General features: G+C 32.2%; 1 long non-coding RNA gene across 1 annotated transcript in view; it reads right to left on the reverse strand.

The window, feature by feature from the left end:
• Positions 1 to 1,933: 1,933 nt before the first annotated feature.
• Positions 1,934 to 7,853, reverse strand: part of LOC137636846 (uncharacterized) — a 205,712-nt gene continuing 199,792 nt past the window's right edge. Inside the window, exon 3 of the long non-coding RNA XR_011043259.1 lies at positions 1,934 to 2,059. This is a non-coding gene — a long non-coding RNA (uncharacterized lncRNA). The remainder of the gene's footprint in view (positions 2,060 to 7,853) is intronic.

Consider the following 7,853-nt stretch of genomic DNA (forward strand, 5'->3'; position numbering starts at 1 on the left):
AAAGGTGCGCTTTTGTGAGAGCTAGCAGACTAAAAATGGGCCTCCTCTTTTGTTATAGCTCTCTCATCCTTTGACGTTTTTCAAAATGATAAGTACAAAGAAAGAGCGACAGCTTTTAAATGCTTGGCAAAAAGAGCAAAAAGGCAGAAACACTTTATTTCTTGTTCCTTTTTAAGTCTTATTCATTTCATTCATATGTTCATGATAAAGAAAGAGGCCATTTAAAAAAAAAATGTTGGTTACTATAAGATAAAAAAAAATATCAGTATTGGTTGTTTCAGAGATGATGAAAAAAATGCAAAAGATACTCATCAAAATTTTCTTTTCTATATTTAATGACCCGAACCTATAACTAAGAGATTAAAACGCATCATACACACGGATATAAATCTTCTTTGTCTGCATCTTTTCCCACTTTTATGTGGGGTCGATGTTTCTTGCCAGCGTTCTCCATGTACCTCTGTCACACACTTCATCACCGGTTACTCTCTTTGATCGAAGGTCATCCTTGATACAGTCCATCCACCTTCGCTTTGGTATCCCTCTCCTTCTCCTTCCCTGTAATTAAGGGTACCACAGGAGTTAGAGAACTATCAGATAAGATCCAAGAAAGTAGACTGAGGTGGTATGGTCATGTCATGAGAAGAGATGAACAGTATATTGGGAGGAGAGTGGTGGAAATGGAGGTACAGGGAAGAAGGAGAGGGAGATCAAAGCGAAGGTGGATGGACTGTATCAAGGATGACCTTCGATCAAAGGGATTAACCGGGGATGAAGTGTGGGATAGAGGTAGATGGAGAACGCTGGCCAGAAACATCGGCCCCACATAAAAGTGGGAAAAGATGCAGACAAAGCAGAAGAAAGAAGAAGACTGTATATGATCACCACCTTCTTCTTTTTTGGGGGAAGTAATCCAGCAGACATAAGGCGAACCCGTACAAATTCATCCCAATTACCTATCTCTATGATATAAGAAAAACATTCATTCTAAATGCATACAATATTTTGGCAATGTTACAACCATCATTTAAATCAGAGTAAGTGGGGTTCATTGCAAATATAGAAGGCAAACTTCAATGTCAGTCAAATGCTGTATCTATATGGCAACGATTCATAATTAGGGAAAAACATATCCCAGTCACGATAAGCTGTTTACTTTCAAATCAAAACCGATAATGATATGGAATACGATGTGACAGGTGAACGGACGCCACACGACATAAAAAAAAAGTTAAAAAGTAAATTAGTGGCAATCTTTTACTTAGTATTAGCTACGGGGTTTCATATCATGGCATCAGAGATACACACATCCAGAGTCGGATTGTAAAATATATAATCTATATGGTTCTTTTAGATACTGAAAAAAAACAGAAACTATAAACCTTAACTGCATTGCTAAATATTGTATCCTAGTTCAATGAGGACATCAAATAAAGTAAAAGTAAGTATACGTTTTAAAAGGGTGATAAAGTAAGCTATTTACAACTTGAAAACAGTAATTTACTATAGAGTATACAATCAAATTACCATGGAGATTTTAAATTTTTTCCTACTATAACTATTTAATATTATGACCATTGAGAACAATGAGTTTAGAATCCATAAATGATTAAGGAAATCGAAATCGAAATAAAAGACAAATGGTTAAAATATGCAAGACTGATACTTGTAGTAATAAAAAAACTGTACCCTAAACATTATTTTGTTCATGCCGATTCTCATAGCGACCAAATTGGCATTAGAGGCCAGGCAATAGCGAGAGTGAAGGCCCATATTCAATCTGATATTCTACATAATGGTTTAACTTCGCATTTTATAATCGGATCCTTATAGTGACGAACGAATACAATACAAGAAAGGTATTTATTATAGTTCACTACTCCATTAACAGGAGAATGAATAAGAAATGTCAACTTCACTGAATTGACCCAATGGACAATATACTAAAAAACTTCTCAAACCATCAAATAAACGCCTAACAATCCTTCAAAACTAAAACGACCATATCTCAACTTGTCCTTACCTTCCGTAGCTATATTCATGCAAATCTTTCATTTACCTGGAAAGAAAATCATTTTAAAGTAATAACCAAAAGTATTCTATTGACATTGATACGGTAATAAGCACAATATAACAAAAATGATGTAATGTGATGCAAATAAAAAGTTGATATAAGTATTTTACAGACTAGAGTAGGCCCATACAATCCGTCATAAACGACGGAAATATGCTCAGCTATTAGTGGCTGGATTAACAATAGACTACATTGCCTTTGTATCATTACTATACATTAGCAACATATGTAAGATAATGCAGCGCAATATATATATATATATATATATATATATATATATATATATATATATATATATATATATATATGTATATATGTATATATATATAAATATATATATATATATATATATATATATATATATATACACACACACACACACACACACACACATATATATATATATATATATATACATATATATCATGGAAAAATATTAAATCAATATTCGTTGAATCACCTAAGGTGATATTCCTTAACAATTTCAGTTTTTACCTCTAAATAAACGTCAATATACTATAAATAAAGCTCTGACATAAACGCCAAATAACTCTAGTAAAATGTGTTCAACAAAATTAAATTTTCTCTTGAAATGCTCAAACGCGTAGAGCAATTGTTTACAAGGAAAATATTGATTTATTTCTAGTTTTCCCTCTGTACCTAAGCACCTTGTAATCAGAGGTTTCCACACTTGCTACGATCCTTGTGCCCCCAATGTTTATGGAAAATCTAAATACGGCCACGAAATACAATTGTATATAAAAGACATCTTTCACTTTCAAAGCATCAGTATTACACGGAAGGGACTCAATGGGTTTCCAAAAACGATTATGTGTCAGAGAAATATTCAAATCTATTTTACAGAATCTTTTCTATGCAAAAATGCCTAGTCAGCGTACGGACACCTTTTGTCTTTACCATCGAGAAGACTACAGATACATTTAGGCCTTATTGATATAAAATATTAATATTCTTGATATATGAAGGTCACATATTACTAGCGTACTCTCGCCTTTTGTCTTTTGGGGTTTATCATACCATCGTGAAAGTCTTACCCTTCAGAATGCGATCCCTTACCCTCTTCTCACCGAATGCACACTCTCCTTTGCATATATCCTTTATTCCTTAATATTCATATGTCTCTCCCCAAGTATTTGACATTATCTTACTCTCACCTTTCATTCTCTTAATCTCCTCTCCCGTCTACATTCCCCTTACTTTACCTCTTTTCTTAATCCCCATGCAGCACGAGAGAGAGAGAGAGAGAGAGAGAGAGAGAGAGAGAGAGAGAGAGAGAGAGAGAGTAGAGGCACTCAAGATTTGAGTGAAAAACTATTCATCTGAATAAATACCATTGTTAACAACTGCTCTGTGCGCTTGTGTATTTCATGTGATCAATAGCATCAAAGGAAAACATAAATTGAGTTAAACACTTTTTTCCTTTTTACTTCGAGTCACTGTATGTGTACCTATATGATGTAGTAAGGATATTCAACGAATTTACTTCGCTCTTTGTCAAAAGTTAAATTAATCTCAACTTTGCATTAGAATTTAAATAATGCATTAGTTTCTATCTGTCCACCTTTTTTTCCTTCAAAACTAAAATGGAAATTGATAGAGGCCTTTTTCTAGTATTAAATGTAATAAAAAAATTTCAATTTATTGACATGGTATTCGAAGAAATCGGACAAAATGTACATAATATCTACTGTATATGAAATTAACGTTTTCTAAAACTTACTTACTTACTGTACTGTCACGATTAACTCTGTAAAGGAAACAATTTGTAGCGATTATAAATTGCCATCGACTGTTCAAATGAGGGCAGAGAAATTAATCACGCATACTGATATAATCAGTGACCAGAAGTCTATAAACATTACTGTATCGAAATAAATATTATCACGGCTGACTCAGTATTTACTCAATTAACTCAGGAAATGTGATGCTGTGAAATTAATCCCTCCATTAAAAAATCCCACATAATTTACTTCAAACAATAAATACCTTCACGCTCAGTACCTATTGACAATTCAGAGGTCAGCTAATTTTATATCAAAGTATTACAGAAACAAAAATGAGCATCAACAACACTTTTAGCAATCTCATAATCGCACAAATTAATGTTGAAATATAAGATAAAAATTCAAATACAATAAATATCTTTTTTAATACAAGATCCGGGAAAATATATTAATGGTGCAATTGGATTAAATGTCATTATTTCTATAGATCGGTGTCATTTTTTTTTTACTTAGCATTAAGATATACCAAATACTCGTGGTTCATAACAAACTAATAGAGAACTGAGAATATACAAGTTTTTTTTTTCTTTATAAATATTAACTTATCAACTTTTACAATTAATCAGATAGGAATAATAGTCATATGAACGATAAATATATCTTTCCGAATATTTCACAACTGATTTTTTTTCAAATATTTCTTAAATTTACGAAGTCTTGGATATTTCTATTCTTTGGTGTTGCATTAAATTATAAAAGACAAAAGGACGCACAAGATTCTCTTAATAAACAAAATCATGAATATTATTATTTGAAGATAAACTTCCATGACCATATAAAACAGTCTCTCTCCAAAGTCGATACAGCATCTGTGACCTGAATATGACACCACCAGGGAGCTTCAGACATTTAGATGAGCTCATTTGGTCAGCTTCCGAGATAAAGATGGAATGAGAACGGAAGGTTGGAAGCAACATATGAATCACTTAAGATTTAAATAGTTACCCTCTTGCTTGAGGGTACCCTCGGGCACACTATTCTTATTTTTCTTCCTCTTGTTTTGTTAAAGTTTTTATAGTTTATATCAATATTTTAATGTTACTGTACTTGAAATATTTGTTTTTTTTTTTGTTTCTTTTCCTCGCTGGGCTATTTTTCCTGTTGGAGCCCGTGGGCTTAAAGCATCCTGCTTTTCCAGCTAGGGTTGCAGCTTAGCAAATAATAATAATAATAATAATAATAATAATAATAATAATAATAATAATAATAATAATAATACAGAAGTAAGTTGACAGAGCCAAATGAGTGATAATAGCGATGGTAAAATAATAAACATTAGAAGTAAAGAATATAATGTGTGGGTGTAACCTCAGGCAACAGAACTTTAACCCAGGAAGGCCTTGGCACAGAATCTTGGGAAGCGTCCAAAACCAGAAATCATTTGTTACATGATAACCACTACGGTAGAAAGATATGAGCCCTGGCACCCGAGATGACCGAGCAGCCGTTTGAGGACCCACTGATGTCATTGTATCTAAGCAGAACGAGACTGAAATGAAGGGATGCTAAGCGTTCACAATGAACTAAGGCGCTTGGAATCTAACTCGATATTCAGACGTCATGGTATATGATTTCTATTGGAGCTAAAAACCCTATATTATTTGCACTTTAAGGTTATCATTATTTTTTCTCTCAATGCTGTTTTGCCCTAATCGATGAAGTTTGATTATCTTTCAGGATTTACTAATAAATTCTAAAGTATAAAGCTAGAAAGTATAAAATTATCTACGTTTAAAAAATATAAAAATAGGAAATAATTCTATTAACATTAAATTGTTAAAGGACATTCCTACAAACTGATATGAACTGGTGTGATCTCCATATGCATCTCTTTCCGCTTCTGTATCTTTCGAGTAGACCGGAAGGACATCATTTGAATTACAGACGTTTGTTTCTACTTTGACTTGTTTCATTAACACAAATTTTTACCACTTATCGTCCGCCTTTAAACCTATAAAGGATACAGAGTATTCCATCTACTTTGTATCAAATTCTGTAATATTTTTTCAACTGACTATGTCTCTTCGCATATTTATATATTTTTTTCTAAACTCGGGGTGAATTGATAATTTGTAGATTAACTTTTAATTCACGCTATGGACCCTAATCCTTAATTGTTATATGTAAAAGTTATGATAACGGAACATAATATTTTACAAACTGCATTACCCCCTCCTCTACACGCAAGAAGATTAAAATCATAAGGACATATATCGTGGCAAATTTAATTCAATATGTAGATTTTAATGTTTTCCAGAAATGCAACTCATTTGAAAGTCTCGTGTTAAGCACATGAAAAAGGGAACGCATCTATGAGTAACAGAAAAACGTGTAATCCAGATTAGTAAAGCCTTAAAGAATTTGTATCATCAATACAAAATCTTTAACTCCGTAAATGTACACAGTTATATATTTTCCATGTAATACAAGATGAGAGAATGTCTAAACACCACCAAGAATAATTTTCCTTTCTGCGGAGGGGAGTAAAATACGGCCATCAGCTGGTGAAGTTTGAATCCATATTATATTCCATATTACTTATATCTGATCATTTTTGTTTTATTTCATTAATCTGTATTTACATCCCATAAAATAGAAAAAGCATTGAAAACTGTAAGAATGCTACATAAGAGGAAAATAATAATTTCACTATTTCATGCAAATATAAAAATATAGGGACATAGCAGCACTCTTTTAATGAAAACTTGACAGCTAAATAATAGTTCAGCTGAAATACATGTTTGAAGGTTACTGCGTTGTTAAATACAACACTATATTCTTCGCCAAAAGTTATATGTTTGCACTTATTTACATATACATAGTAGATGCAACAGTTTAGACCGCTAAGCACTCTTTTAATGAAAACTTGACAGCTAAATAATAGTTCAGCTGAAATACATGTTTGAAGGTTACTGCGTTGTTAAATACAAAACTATATTCTTCGCCAAAAGTTATATGTTTGCACTTATTTACATATACATAGTAGATGCAACAGTTTAGACCGCTAAGCACTCTTTTAATGAAAACTTGACAGCTAAATAATAGTTCAGCTGAAATACATGTTTGAAGGTTACTGCGTTGTTAAATACAAAACTATATTCTTCGCCAAAAGTTATATGTTTGCACTTATTTACATATACATAGTAGATGCAACAGTTTAGACCGCTAAGCACTCTTTTAATGAAAACTTGACAGCTAAATAATAGTTCAGCTGAAATACATGTTTGAAGGTTACTGCGTTGTTAAATACAAAACTATATTCTTCGCAAATAGTTATATGTTTGCACTTATTTACATATCCATAGTAGATGCAACAGTTTAGACCGCTAAGCACTCTTTTAATGAAAACTTGACAGCTAAATAATAGTTCAGCTGAAATACATGTTTGAAGGTTACTGCGTTGTTAAATACAAAACTATATTCTTCGCAAATAGTTATATGTTTGCACTTATTTACATATCCATAGTAGATGCAACAGTTTAGACCGCTAAGCACTCTTTTAATGAAAACTTGACAGCTAAATAATAGTTCAGCTGAAATACATGTTTGAAGGTTACTGCGTTGTTAAATACAAAACTATATTCTTCGCAAATAGTTATATGTTTGCACTTATTTACATATCCATAGTAGATGCAACAGTTTAGACCGCTAAGCACTCTTTTAATGAAAACTTGACAGCTAAATAATAGTTCAGCTGAAATACATGTTTGAAGGTTACTGCGTTGTTAAATACAAAACTATATTCTTCGCAAATAGTTATATGTTTGCACTTATTTACATATCCATAGTAGATGCAACAGTTTAGACCGCTAAGCACTCTTTTAATGAAAACTTGACAGCTAAATAATAGTTCAGCTGAAATACATGTTTGAAGGTTACTGCGTTGTTAAATACAAAACTATATTCTTCGCAAATAGTTATATGTTTGCACTTATTTACATATCCATAGTAGATGTAGCCATTTAGACCGCTAA

The sequence above is a fragment of the Palaemon carinicauda genome, chromosome 3 (assembly GCF_036898095.1).
Source record: "Palaemon carinicauda isolate YSFRI2023 chromosome 3, ASM3689809v2, whole genome shotgun sequence".
Taxonomy (NCBI): domain Eukaryota; kingdom Metazoa; phylum Arthropoda; class Malacostraca; order Decapoda; family Palaemonidae; genus Palaemon; species Palaemon carinicauda.